Source organism: Eupeodes corollae, chromosome 1 (assembly GCF_945859685.1).
Source record: "Eupeodes corollae chromosome 1, idEupCoro1.1, whole genome shotgun sequence".
In the NCBI taxonomy this organism is placed as follows: domain Eukaryota; kingdom Metazoa; phylum Arthropoda; class Insecta; order Diptera; family Syrphidae; genus Eupeodes; species Eupeodes corollae.
Window position 1 is genome coordinate 215,180,080 of NC_079147.1, and position 12,349 is coordinate 215,192,428.

At 34.4% G+C, this 12,349-nt stretch overlaps 1 protein-coding gene across 10 annotated transcripts in view; it reads right to left on the reverse strand.

The window, feature by feature from the left end:
- Positions 1–994: 994 nt before the first annotated feature.
- LOC129952446 (uncharacterized) overlaps positions 995–12,349 on the reverse strand; it is a 271,289-nt gene continuing 259,934 nt past the window's right edge. For all 10 annotated transcript variants that reach the window (XR_008782313.1, XR_008782320.1, XR_008782314.1 and 7 more), the window contains 2 exons: positions 2,060–2,271; positions 995–2,006 (listed from right to left, as the gene is read on the reverse strand). The gene's annotated coding sequence lies outside the window, so the exon portion shown is untranslated. The remainder of the gene's footprint in view (positions 2,007–2,059; positions 2,272–12,349) is intronic.

Here is a 12,349-nt window from a genome sequence, read left to right on the forward strand (position 1 = left end):
TAGTCATATAATTTTATTGGTTAACGGGTTATGTAAAGAAAAAAGTCAGTCTTTTTTAGAAAATGGCGATTTTGCAAACAGCTTCCTAAACGATTTCCAAAATGTTTACCTCATCATTTTCAAAATTGATGTGTCTATAGAAAACAAATTGATGCAGACTATTTTAAAATCATAATTACAAAAGGCCACGTAATTTTAGCGGCTGAAGAAAGATTTACTTTTTTTTGAAAAACCCGAATTTCCAAACATTCTTCAACATTTCAATCATATAATATTATGTATACATATAATATTTCTCACCAATCAATGAATATTTTGTTGCATAAAACAATTTTGTTCGTTAACTATGGAAAATATACTTTTGTTTTCCGATTCGTATGATATGTATGGCAACTGAATACTGTCCGTCGGCTTACGATCGGAGATATACTTGTTAAATGAAGCCAGAACCAATAGTTGTCGATTATGATGATTTTAAAAACTATTTAACTTTTACAGAAAATTAAGAAAAAATAAGAGAGAAGAAAACTTTTCCAAATATAGTTACAAATTACTCATTGTGCATTTTTAAAAATAGTTAAAGAAAAATTCATGAGAATCTGACTGAGAAGATTAAATAAAATATAAATATAACAAAATGATTCTATGCATCAAGCAGCAAATTTCTTTACTTTTTATTCTCAGGACGAAGAGAACTAATATTATTTATTTTTTACTTTTTATACATTATATAAATAATCAAAAATGGTGATTTTTATATTCTTTTCTATTTAACACATTTATTTCTTATAAATAAATTTATTTAAAAATTAATACAATTTCACATGTATATTCATACAAATAATAAATATATCTACACATTACCAAATCTACTTATTAAAAAAAGATAACTTATATTATACGTACGTACATATATAAATTAAAGATAATTATTATGTAGTTCAATTGTAATGAGACTTTGTAGCAGCAGAAATAAAAGAGATATTTTAAAGAAATAACATATTTTTAAAAACTGATTTTTAATTTTCAAATTCCCTTAATCTGATAAAATTAATACAATCAAACTTACATTACTTACTATTTTGTTTAATAATTGATATTTGGCTCATTTTAAAAGTCTTGTTCGGAACCGCAGAAATATTTAACTTAGTCATTGTAAAAGAAGTCCAAGATTTTGAGTTTTCACCTGAGGAAAGTTCCATTATAGTCACCAGTTTCTTAGCTAGTTCCAGGTTTTTATGCGTGCGATGAATTCCTGCCATTCGTTGTACAGAAACATAGCTTTCGTTATTTGTGATTATTTGCAATGATCTTTGGCTCCTTTTAGATACAAACATAGAACAAGAATCGTCTTAAATGTTTCCTTTTTTTTTAATACACACCCTCTGAGCTCGGCCTTCTGTTGGATTAGTCTGGAATCTAAATTTGATAAGTACAATGTTGCTTTAAATTCAATCAACTGAACAAATGACAGATTTTCGCTCAGTCTGATATCAAATGACAGATAAATGGCTCAACACAATGAACACTGAGCTACAGCTCCAGGCAGTCACGACGGTCGCGTTCGGTGATCAATTCAAAGCTATCCGAATAGGTTTGTGTTGTTGCGAAAGGTGGTAATTGTTCAAAGTTGCAAACTTGTTAGAGTCGAATGATGCCAAATTAAGTGATATTCCAAATCGATTCTTGTTTACATTCGAACCGAATGTCAAAGAATATGTCATTTTTAATAATGGAACTCTGATGGTTTGTGGGAGTAAGGACATGTAGAAAGTAACAATTACTTTTATCTGTGATGCATTTTCACGGCTGCATATTCATGTTCATATTGCTGCAGTCGCATGTGTCCAAGCAGGAGATCAAATTCTAATTCCGTGTAAATTCGATGGTAAAAAAGGGAATGAACAATTGTTTTTGCCAGGGCCAGAGTGCTGTTAGAAAAAGTGTTGGTTATTTTTGTGCCAAATTGAGTTTTTGAAAGACTTGCCTCTTCGAGTTGCAGAAAGCTGAAATTATATATTTATATCGTTCCATTTAAATTGCAGTTTTTAATTGATACCATATGATTGTAAGACTTAATTTGGTGGAAACAGTACCAAGGTAAAATACTCGCAGTTATGATTTTTGAAATTGATCATAGAAGTTGGATCTCGAATGAAAGCATCGCCCTTGATATATATAGGCACCCGAAGATAAATTACTTGAAAATGGAAGCAATGTTAAAAGAATATAATTATTATTTAAGCTGGTTCTGTTGGTCTTTTGGTGTGCCTGAAAAAAGGTAAGCAAATAATGAAACATTTTAATAATATAATATAAATTTTTCTGCATAGATAACTGTCTTGCTTTGGTTTTTTTTTTGTGTTTTTGTGTATTGTGATGGCTGGTAAGTTTTGTGTCGAATATAGCAACATTTGGGGGCTACAAAAAATTTGTGTTCTGTATACGTCCATACTGTTTTAAACAGGCCAGCTGTTCTGGCACTAAGTGAAACCCAGGCTGGCGAAAATACCGATCATACGGAGTTTAACCTTCATGGTTATAGCTTAGTGCCATTATTGTTTTCTCACCATGGTCTAGCCGTTTACGTCCGTAATGATGTTGCCTACCAGCTTCTACCACGGTATGGCCAATGTATTAATACAAATTTTAATTATATATGGTTCAAATTTACTGTTCAAAGGCGCATCATTCATACTTGTTTTATTTATCGCAGCCCAAGTTTGGATAGCAGTTCGACTTCAAACGAATTCGATGCGCTGTCTGACTCTATCCAGAGAATTGTATCCCATTTTTCGCGCAGTGAGATCGTTGTTACGGGCGATTTCAATGTACACAATTCTTCGTGGCTGCGTTATTCGGGTCAGACAACATCCGAAGGAAGGTATGTCGAGATTTTTGCTGAGTTAAACCACCTGACTCCGTTAGTTGACGAGCCAACTCGGATTCCTGACGTTGCAGGTCAATCCGCCAACACTCTAGACTTGGTTATTACTTCTGATCCTAATAAATGTATTGTCAGTGTATTATCACCTCTAGGCACATCAGACCATTGTGTCATATCTGCAAATTTCTCATACCAAAAAACTCCAGTTAAAGTTAAAACTCCTACTAGAACCGTTTGGCAATATGAGAAAGCCAACTGGGACGGTCTCAATGACTTCTTTAGGAACTTTAACTGGTCACTATGCTTCATCGATAGTGACGTGGATCCCAGTGCAGATATGATTACTGATTAATTCTTTGCGGAATGAGAAATTTTATCCCGAATAGGGAAAAATCTATCAAACCCAAAGAAAACTCATGGTTTGATTCGAGCTGTAAAGAGGTTATTAGGACCAAAAATGTAAGTTTCCGGAATTACAAGCCAACCCAACTAAGGAAAACCGGAATAAGTTCAAACAAGCCAGAAAGACCTGTAACGGACATATACGACGCATTAAATTTTTGCATGACCAGAAATTACGGCCAAAAATACTACAATGTCCCAATGGTAGTAAAAATGTCCGGTCATTCGTAAAAAATGTGCGTAACACTACGTCTTCGTCGGTTCCGACGCTTGCTTCCAATGACACTCCCTATGTAAGCTCGATTGATAAAGCCAATTTGCTGCCAGTGAGTGACATGACTCCGCCTGTACTTCAAAGCGTTAACGATTCTATGGGACGAATCTTCTTTCGCACTCGTTCAGTTACTAGAGTACTTAAAAATCTTGACATTCACAAATTCGCTGGCCCGGATAGTATCCCCGCAATTGTTCTGAAGAGGTGTTCTTCAACGCTGGCAAAACCACTGCGTAAGCTTTTCCATCTGTCCTATTCTACAGGTCTCTTTCCGAGTGGATAGAAAACTGCATTTTTCCAGCCTGTCCCTAAAAAAGGCGAATCCTCCTCACCATCCAACTATCGTCCAATTGCACTTACATCCCTTCTTTCCAAGGTCATGGAAACGCTGATCAATTTTCAGCTTAAGAAATATCTTGAAGAACGAAAGCTTCTTAATGACCGGCAATATGGCTTTCGTTGCAATAGGTCCACTGGTGATCTCATGGAACAGTGGAACAAATCTTTACATCGTTTTGGAGAAAGTAAGATTATTGCACTTGATATTTCAAAAGCATTTGATAGAGTTTGGCATCAAGCTCTCTTATCGAAAATGCGTGCATTTGGTATTGATGAATCCCTTCTTCGTTGGGTTAGAAATTACCTTTCGGACCGTTTAATCCAAGTAATATTGGACGGGTTCAAATCTGATATTCATTAAATAAACGCTGGTGTGCCCCAGGGCTCAGTTTTGTCTCCGACGCTCTTCCTAATTTTTATAAATGATCTTTTTTCTGAAACTTCTAACCCACTAAATTGTTTCGCGGATGACAGTACCCTCAGCTTTTCATATTCGTTTTTAGATTCTCATCCTTGTTCTTTGGATGTGTACTACCAACGGCAGCGTATGATAAGTTCATTAAATTAAGATCTTGACAGCATTGTTCAATGGGGAATCAAAAACCGTGTAGAATTTAATGCTTCGAAAACTCAATGCTGTCTACTGTCGCAAAAGCGTAACCCTCGCCAATGCCACTATCCATGAGTGGTACTTGTGGAGACTGAACAGCTATCAGTCCTAGTCCTAGGTATGTGCATTACAAACCACTTGTTGTGGAGTGATCACATATTTGACATCGCCAAAAATGCTGCTAAGTGTTTAGGTTTTCTCCGACGATGCAAGAACTTTTTTACCCCTTCTGATCTGGCTATAATTTATAAAGCCTATATTCGTCCAAAACTTGAGTACAATTCCCATATTTGGGCAGGTGCTCCTATAACCCACTTGAGTCTCTTGGACAGAATTCAAAAGAGAGCTCTAAAAATGATACGTGACCATCGTCTAACTGAAACGAGCATCGTCGTAAGGTTTCATGTCTCTCATTATTTTATCGCTACTTCCATAAGCAATGCTCTAATGAAATAGCCATTTGTATTCCTCCCCTCAAACAATTCAACCGTAATACTCGTTCTTTTAGGAATGCCCATCAGTTTACCCTTGAGCCCAATTTCGGTCGTGCTGTAAAGTTCAGAGATTCTTTTTTTAATCGCACTACACGAATGTGCAGTGCTTTACCACACTCAATATTCCCCAATCATTACAATGTGCAGGCATTCAAAACCAATGTGCATCGGTATCTCCTTTCAAATCCTATCCTCCCTTCCTAATTGCTCGCACTGTGTATAATCATTATAAGGGTATTCATATCCCCTTTAGTGCGCGTAAAATATAAAAAAAAAATATAACTGGAAAGTTATTCTTCATCAGAAGGATATGACAAGAAAGAAATGCAATGTATTTTATGAGGAGGTAAAAGGCATAGTTGCATGCATACTGTGTATGCACTGTCATTATCAAATAAAGCTTGGGTCAACTATAAAGTTAGCTGAGTTTTCTTAAAGCCAATTAGCCTATCCTGCGAAAATAAAACGATTTAGATCCAATACATCTAATTTTTATACAGCTGTCTCTTTTTTTTCTTATGTTTATCTACTTTGCAAAAATGTTATCTCCCTTTTATTTTAACTACAGTTCACACTACCTTACTATTTAAAACTCAAAATAGCCATCTACCGGTTATAATAAAAACTGTTTTTGGGGTTTCTGAAGTTGACTCAAATGGAACTAGCATTATAAATTGTTGTTGTATTACGTAACGTATAACCTAAATGGATCTTTGAGGATATTAAAACACTGGTGATATGATATAATTGTGAGTAAAATCTTAACGAACAGCTTTATGCCAACTTTATTTGAAATGTGTTATTTTCAGTTTTGACAATTCAACCATGGAAAAGTATAACGCTGAACAGCGCGTTAAGATTGATAAAGCTATGAATGAAATTTAAATTATCGTTCAAATCAAAATGCAGGTCGTGAGTAATCAACCAAAAGTGTCTACCTTAGGCAGAATTGTGCTCAAATTGCAGCAAAGCGGGTCTATAGGAGATGTGAAACACAAGGAATGACAATTAAATGAAGTTTATTGGTTGGTGGCATCATCGGCATGGTTGCCACATTGGCCATCTGTGACCAGATTTGGTCATTATTTTTTCACTTGGTCAAATGGTCATTTTTCATTCCATTTGGTCATATTTTTCGGAAACGAAAAATGATGTTCGGCAATTTAAGTAACCAAAACGTTCTTTAAACCGAAACAACGGTTAAACTCATTTAAGCAACTTTGTGTAGATAATAACTTAATTCAAAATATAAACTCTTGATCTGAATTGGACTAAGGAAACAGAGAGAATTATTTACGCATTACACAAGCCGTAAAATTATTTAAAATCGAACCTTACTACTTTTAATAAAAAATTGTAAAAACAAACGCTTTACATTTATATTTAGAATTTTCAAAACGACTGCTACTAGATATTTAAATTTGGCCTAGTAATAATGATTTAAGAAATGTAACCAAAATAACTCCAAAAAGTTCCCCTTGTCGGATTTTGAGATTTCTTTAATTGATTTTTTTTCTAACTTGGTGGTGATCCCAGATGAAGTAATAGAGTGGACGATGCCTTGATTAAAAAAAAAACACAATCAACGATAAAATTGACATTATGCGAATTTTGGGGAGAAGTAATTTTTTTTTTGGAATTACGTTTGATTAAAAAAATAAAGAAATATTCTTAATAATAATAACGTGCTGGGCAAAGAGTTTTAAAATAACAAAATAGTCTTAGTGTCTGGAGTGGTCATTTTTTTTTCAAATTTAGAGACACATTTTTTTTTTCAAGCTGGCAACCGTAATTAATGGCTGCGTTCAATTGCAGACAGATAGGTTATCCGGATACCTGAGATATTATAGAAGGAATTTATTCAAGAACTTCAGGTACATGTGGCTGAATTTAAAAGAGCCTGAAAATGATTTCAAATTTGTATGTTTTTTTGGGTAAAAATTCAGTGAATTATTGAAACAAAAATATTATAAAATACAATAATTTTGGACCCCGAAATCTAAATGTTTGTCTGCTTTTTTTGAACAGCCTAAAGTTGTTTTCTTATTTTTTGCCTGGTAGGTAGGTTTAGGTATCCGACTTATGCAATAAGGTATAAATACATATCTAAACATCTTCCTGTCCAGGATACCTTATCCAAGATGATATTCAACCTCTCCATTTATACTTGTCAAACATCAAAAAATGACAGCTTCAAAAGTGACTGCTGCCAAAAACCGGGATATTTTAAATGAGAGAATTAAAAGAATAAAGGCCAAGCAAATAAAAAGACCTCGACTCTAGAAAGGCTTTGACCACAAAAGACTAGACTATAATGCAATTTGACAAACGTGTGAATGCGTGTGTGTGCAGATGCACTTTAGTTTTTCTCATTTTTTTTGATATTGTTAACATTTATTTCTTTGTGATGTTTTGAAAGTTTAGGTAATCTGAACAATCCGAAACCAAACCCATCATAGACACAACTAACAACATTACACGACCCGTCCCAACCCACACCCGACCATCTCCCCGGGTGTAATAAATTTAAAACAAAGTCTTTGCGCGTTACACACAGGAAAGACATAATTTTACGGTACGTCAGAGCCGAGCTTGCGTGTAACTAATGTGTTTTCCAATTTCAAAGGACACAAACCTAAGTCCAAATGTATTACCCATTCTGGTGTTTCTATACTGTGGTTTGGTGTGGTGTAGCTCCAGCTTGTGGCTGATGGTTGCTGGAGGCGCTGCAACCGGAACTGGGATTATTTTAACCAAAAAGCGGGACAAAACGTTGACTGTCGTCTACTAATACAGAAAATTCTTTCGTAATGTATCCACATATATTGCAAAATGCACAAGAGCACAAAACTGGTGTGTGGATGAGTCTACCTCCCCTGAACATGAATAACAACATGGAGACAGAGCTTTTGCATTTAATGTACAAATGAATGCATTATGATGCTGATGCTTACGCTGAGGTCCTCCTAAATAAGGAAAAGAAATTAACGGCGACAAGTACATAGATGCAGAGAAGTAGAGAGATGTGTACTTTATAAACAAAAAGAGGTTTCCTAAATGGTTCTGGTTTGGTAATGTTGGCTTATTGTGAACTTGTATCATATGAAGCAGCTATATGCAAGAAACCATATGAATATTCAAATTTTAAGTACACGGTGTTCGAACTTGTTCAAACCAATTTAGAGGCTCGCTAGTCGGTTTCCGATGGATAATTTATCTTTCAGGCTAGGAACTATATAAACATATAATGAAACGACAGCAAATAATTTGATTTAGTGTAGGAGATGGCTTGAACATCCTAAAAGCACGTCCATTAGTTAGAATAAACGGAAACACTATCCACATCCCCACAAAATGCTTAATTGATAAGTATAATTTATGTAACAAGAAGATATACATATTTCCATTAAAGAACCCATCGAGCTTTTCAGGATGAAATGCTATAGTGGATAGTTTTATAGTCTAAGACTTGGATCTGTATTTTCAATTTTGAATATTTTTACAGGCAGACAGAAACATGCGCTTCTTAGAAAAGTCCACAATCGTTCAGTCTATCAAGATCTCTTCAACAAAAATACATTTCAAATTTCCATGCTTCATTCTTTTTATAAACCCGCATGTTTCTCTGTATAAAATAGGTCAATTTTTGGAAAATTCAAAACATAAAAGATGAAAATATAGACAGGGACACACACAAACATACAATACCCCCAATAGATAGGTCCTATGCGTAACTCACTGAAATAGCAATTTTCTGAATATTAGGTACAAAAATAATGGAATTCTTAAATAGCTTAAGAGACCACTAGAGATTGATGTACGCAACATAAACGAGGATATGGAGAAACCTCTATACAAACTTCCATCTAAAATCTACATACATACCTACATACATATATTCGATGATGATATGGGTTCAAGTTTGAGCTCATTTGGCCTGGGAAAATCAGAAAAAAGCAGGCAAAAGGACATCAAGCAAGCAAAAGTGTTGTTCTTGATATTATGTCAGAATATTATTCTTCCCTTCTCAAAACTAAATGTTTAGCAAAAATTGAGTTGGTGGTGTGGTAGTGTGTCCCTCTAGTCCATGTCCTGTCCATAAGACCATTTAAATACACACATATGAATGAGTGTAAATACCTATATAGAAATAGAAAAGCCCAAAATATTGGAATTTTCATCATTTTATTTTAATTTATGTGCATATTTGCGTAAAATTAAAGTGTGTTGTGTGTGTATCATTTTCAAAATATTTTTCATTTTCAGCTAAAAAGAAAAGTTATTTGGTGAAATTGTGGAAAATAACAAAGGCAAAGGATAGTTTTTGTTTTCTTTCGTCAACTTTTTTCTTTTGTATCTAAAATGTATCTATTTTATACAAGTGGTGCTGTCATTTGAGATATTGTGAGAAGAAGACAAATGGATGAGAACAGGATACATACATCTTTATTGGACTGGGGCTTGGTTTATATATGTATATATACATATAGATCATGTAGGTTATTGTTTTGTCTATCTTAATTGAGTTTTATACGTGTGGAGGCCAGCCTGTTCGTCAAATTTTGTTTTTAAGTTCTATTTTGTATAGAGCCATCTATTGGTTTATTTTTAAATCAGAAGTTGTTTTCTCACTGACAGCTCTTTTCCGCTCTATACTCGCAAATCTTGACGGAAAGTTAGTATCATAACTTCAGGAAATAAAATGAATTGTATCACGCTTGAACTACTTTGAGAAATATTTAAAACATTTTTATAAAATTGGTGCTGTCCAACTATAAAAGTGTATTTAGTGAAGCGACCATTGCGGCTTCTGTTTGCAAATTTGGGCAAAAAGTTGCTAAAACTTGGTATGCTAGTAGATAAAACTAGTGTTCCCCGTTGTGGTGTGGTGTGGTTGACTGAAATAAAAATACGCTTCAAGTTCAAATTATATCAGCAATTGACAGGTACGTAATCGCTTCTTATAGATTAGTTTGTAGAGCAGTTGGCATTGCACAACAATTTTTGGAGACCAAATATTTTTTCAGATGAGTTGCTTTTCTTCTCTCCAGAGAAGGTGATACCTAGAGGGCCTTAAGTACTCCTACCCTCCTCTCAGGCGATGTATTTGAGTTGACCTTAGCTCTTTCCTATAATCTCGGCGTTTCCTCTTCGAATGCTATTCACCAATGGCTTGTCGGTCTTCCACTGTATTGCCTGTTCTGCAAAGCAATCATTACTTCTTGTGCCTTCGTAAAATGGTGTCAATGTATTCCTAACCAGTTTTCCTATATGCATAGTTCTTTATTTGATATCAGTGGCGTTTCCTGCTCATGATCTCAGTGTTAGCTAGCTTTCTTCTTGAAGTTGAAGATAAGTTTTCAAGAATAATTATTAATTTTATTCAAATTTCCTGCAGTCCGCCCTGAGCTTACATCCATAAATGCAGCAAATATTTCATGATTTTTTTATTAAAATAATAACAATAAATAATTGGGACTCAATATGAATGTCAAGTAAAACTATAAACTCTGGCGGTTGGATTCTATCAGAAATGTGATAGTCTAAAACGTCAGCAACAGTTTTGATTAAATCATTTTTGATAGCCATTGAAAAACTTTAAAAACTGTTGATGATGATAGCACCGCACGATATTTTTGAATGTTGGACACTTTAAGCTTCGTCTTTCCTAGTTCGACCAAAAGTAGCTAATTTAATGACATTTTACAAATGGGACGCACATAGCTTGAATTTTCTCTGAAGTGTAATTAGAGTGTTCATACTGTCCACATCCAAGGAACTCAAAGCGAAAAAAATACCGGAAAAAGCAAATTTGAAAATTAAACTTCATACAATTTTTCTTATTTTTTTTAATTGCAAAAGAATTGAAATTGATCCAATGCAGCTGAATAAGTCGTGCTCTTATTTAGTTTTGTTTCGCTCTGGTAGTTTTCAATTTAAAGTCTTATAGTTTTAAATTTTTTTGAATTAATAATAAAGAGTTCTGAATGGTATATATGGAGTTATGGACTTTATACAAATTTTGAAAAATCACACTTCTAACTGATTTTTTTTTTTTTAAATTTTTTTTTTAATTTTTATTTTTAGAAAATATCTTTTCCATTAAAAGAAACGCTTGTTTTAATTTAAGCTGTTCCAAACAAAAACTACTTCCATTTAAACATTTCAATAATCCGCCTAAACTCCAACGCCTTTGCCATTTTCTTTTCCTCACACATCGGCGGCGTCAAAAATAAAATCAGTATAATAGCTAAAAGCCGCGATAACCCACGAACATGCATTGCTCACTATGTTCTTCTAGAGCAGGTGCAGGGTCAAGCAAACCCCATTTTTACATAAATAATTAACCTCGCACAATTTTCTGCTTTTAAAAATGAATATGGTATGATGTATAACTAGTTGCCGTGTTCAAGGATCATGTTCGTTTCAACAGTGTTGTTCTTTCTTACAAAGTCCATACAAAGTATAAAGAGAGAAGACATCAAATTCTTGGTCGCTCCAGGTCTTTCTCTCTGTTGTGTTTTTAATGTGTACCTGGATACTTCGCCTTTTTATCGTTTTTTTGAGCTTACAATTCTACTTATTTGTACAGGCTTTTATTTCAATGTATGTATTTATCTGTTTGTGTAGAATGTATGAAATTTGATAGCGCAAACTTTTGCGATGCCCAAGCCCAATGTTTCAAGATAGATCAGATATTGCATGATATGAAAATTATTTGAAGAAAAGTCACTTTGATTGCAAGTTAAGTAACTACAACCGAATTGTAACTACAATAATGGTCGACTGTTGAGTTGGTAAGTAATTCAAGTACAAAATAATATTTATAATACAAAATGAGATTTATTCTAAAATTCTTGGATTAACGCAGCTAAGCCTTCTGACTATGGTGAGCCTTGTTCTGTATAGCTATAGCAAGTGTATTTAGGGAAGCGCCTTCTGTTTGCAAGTTTGTGCAAAAAGTTTCTGAAACTTGGTATGCTAGTGGACAACAGTAGTGTTCCCCGTTGTGGTGTTGTGTGAGACTGAAATCAGGAACATCAACTCGCCACCGATCTCAATAGCTCAAAGTTCAAATGTCTCTTTAAGTTAAAATTCCATCAGCATTTGACAGCTACGTAATCGCCTCTTATAGATTAATACGTAGACAACAATTATTTTTCGGATGAATTGCTTTTTCTTCTCTGCAGAGAAGGTCATCAGACCTATTAAGCTGATGGGTAATACCTAGAGGGTCACAGGTCCTACAGTACTCCTACGCTCCATAGTGTGCGGTTTCAGGCGATGTATTTAAGTTTACCCCAGCTCTGTTCTTCTCCAATGGCTTCTCGGTCTTACACTGT